We start from the raw sequence: 3464 nt of genomic DNA on the forward strand, positions 1-3464 counted from the left end.
GAAGTAAAACGGGACAGCGTTTCATGCTGAACCTTTCGGATTGTACGACTATCCAGGATAAGTGATCTAAATGAATGAGACATCAAAAGGTTTTGCTTTGATATCCTCCCACTTCACCACCGCCTCCGAAGAACGGAGCAGAGCCAGAGCGACAGGTAATTGCCTTACATTACAGAACGTCACAATCTACCCTGCTTCACTGGAGTTGGGTAGAACTTCACTTTATTGCCTGATGAATTACTGGCACTTGAACACAGTGTGCCATTACTAAAGCATCAGGGCTACAATTCACATGTCTTTGCTGAGACAACTTCCAGATATGTTAGACTATTATCCAGTGTTATTTCATTTGTTTTTTTATGTGCATATAGTTTTTTTTTTTTTTTTTTTTTTAGTTTTACTTTTTGTTGTTTAAGCACATCAAATTAAACTAAATGAAAGTTAGAACTGTTGCTTTGGAAACTATTTTAAATGTGGGTGCACCTAGTTATACATCAAACTAACAGAGTGGTCACATTAATGTTTTACTAGCACAACCTAAAATTGCTTACTACCCCAAGAGGGATATAACATATCAAACATGCTAGCCAATGTATTCATGAAAAGAGTGATTAATTCAAACATCACTATACCTGATGCTATTTTGTAGTAAAGACACTGATAATGTTACAGTGCACACTGTATAAAGCCGATAATCCGAAGCAGTGTATATTTACATCAGGCAATCTGAAGCCTATAATAAAACACTCCACTGAGAGTGATTGACTTTGTACTCAGACGCCTTTAAATCGACAATCATGGCATGGCATTACAGTCGCAGCATCATAAGTGCAGTGCGATTGGGTGTTTAATGGATAATGTTGCCCATGAGAAGGAGTGCAGTGATCATTAGACCCAGAGCTCCAGGGAAGCGATGCTAGCATGACTAACTGATCATTTATAAATGATAGCTATTACAGGAGAATCATGAATATTCTCCATGGTAAGACATACAAATTGAAGAATTGAGTGCGCTGGCCCAACGCTTTAATGCTTATGAAAAGAGCGGATAGAAAAAAATAACACACACACACACGGTCGTCCTTATCAAGATCCTCATTGATTTTGTGCCAAACAATTACTACTAATTGCAAAATAATGTCAGAATATCATCTGATATCTATTTATAAAGATTTATTTTTTATTAACTAACTATTAACTAAGACTATTAATGCCTTAATAGACTCTTTATTTGCTGCTTATTAATAGTTAGTAAGGTAGTTATTATGTTAATTTTAAGTAAAATATGGTTATGCAGTATAAGACATTAATATGTGTTTTACAAATTCTAATAAATAGCTTATAATAAGCATGATAATGAGCAACTAGTTAATAAAGTGTTACTAATTTATCATATATTTTGCATTGTATACAAAGTTGCTGTATGTACTGAAAACACAGATGATCTGCTACATTCAAGAAAAATATGTGTATACAAGAGAACACAATGTATGAAAATTACACATTGATAAAACATGCCTGTCTTGACATTCCATTTCCAGCATTATGAATGAACTGGACATGATTACTCATACAATTTTTTTTCTTGATTCATTATTTGTTCAGAATGCCAAAAGCATTTTGTTTTTGTTTTTGTTTTTTTTGCACAAAGTGGAATTCAAAATGAAAGAGAAGATGATAACTGGACGTCAGCAGCAGGTAGTATACTGTGCATTATGTGCACTGTTCAGAAAAGCAAACAAACTTTATTTCTCGAGCTTTTGTAACACAACACCACGACTGACCAATCAGAATCCACTGAACCAGACTCTGGACTCAATCAGTGACTGGCAGAGGAAACTGTGGCATTTCAAGAAATTAATTGAGTGCCACCGTCTTTATAATCCTCCATCAATATCTCGGCCTTGCTGCCTAGAGCTCTTATGGAAACAATGCAGGGATGAGGAAAATTAAACATGGCAACAGCCCGGCGACGGAGGTCTGGCTGGATGATAATTGGGGTTGTGGTCAGTGTTTAACGATGGCTTTGAGCTCTCAGCTCACACCTCAGGAGATGATCTTTCAGCTTGATAAACTATTAGTAGAGTTCATGTTATGCTTTCTTTGTGAGCTAGTTGTTTGCACCTAGGTAAACTAAAGTTATATCATCTGTAATTGATGATGTTCTTACAACATGTTGATTTGGGAGATCAAAAACTGCTTTTTGTATCTTTGGGGCAAGATTTCTACTTTTGTGCAATAAACAACACCTGCACAGAAATGTACAAATATATCAATTGCCATATTTAGGAAACAAGCACCATTTTGCTGGAGTAATTAAATCTGTGCTATTATCTCCCACAGGAAGTAGGCAGTAAATGCGTTCATTTAAAATAGTTGTTTGTTTACATGTTCTTGCAATTGTGGTGGCAATAATTCATCAAACGATGCTATTTGAATTCAGTGTTGTTGCTTATGCTTTTGTTATTTAATTGTTGAAACTCATGGAATTATGATGTTATAATTCCATAAATTAGATGCACATTTCAAACATTTATTAGTCATCATATCTGATGAATTGAGTGGAATAATTTATTCTGGATTCATAGTCTGTTTATTATTATGTTCGCTCTTCAATTAAAAATGTAAAATACCAATATATATATATATATATATATATATATATATATATATATATATATATATATATATATATATATATATATATATATATATATATATTGTGTTCAGGCTGTATGATTGCTGAAGACTACAGAAATGCTATAGGAATGATGGTATTCAATTACATATACAGCTAGTATATTTCTTGTCTATTGCCACCCACTGCCACTTATACCAACCACAGAAATAAAACCTACAGTAATTCCAAATGGCCCTTTTGTTACATTAAGGTTTTTGGTACTTAAGGTTTGGGGCAGGAAAGCAGATGTCTTTGATCATATGATCAACCGTACATTTCAAAAGATTTCTTTGACACTGAACACTGGAGGAAGTGCTGCTGAACATTCATATTTGCATCAGAAAAATTAATCACATTTTAAATTATTTTCACATAGACAACAATTGATTTAAGTTGCAATAATATTCCACAGTATTATTGTTATTAATGTATTTTTGCTAATACAAATACAGCCTTAGTAAGCAGAAGAGACTTTTCAAAAACATAAAACAATAAATAAAAACTTACCAACCCCAAACTGTAGTGTTAATAATTAAAATAATCAGTGTTATTCAGATATATCTTTTTCACTGGTATTCTGTTATTATTCTATTCTATATTCTAAATTGTTGAGATGCATACATTTACATAAGACATTTGAATATTTATAGACTGTTTAACATTAATGACACTACTATTTCCTTTTGAAAAAATTGCATAAATAAGAGAAATGAAGCATGAATATAAAAGTATCAAAACATCCAAATGTGGAACAAATGTTCTGGAATTACATTCACATAAATAT

Source organism: Carassius gibelio, chromosome A6 (assembly GCF_023724105.1).
Source record: "Carassius gibelio isolate Cgi1373 ecotype wild population from Czech Republic chromosome A6, carGib1.2-hapl.c, whole genome shotgun sequence".
Lineage (NCBI taxonomy): Eukaryota > Metazoa > Chordata > Actinopteri > Cypriniformes > Cyprinidae > Carassius > Carassius gibelio.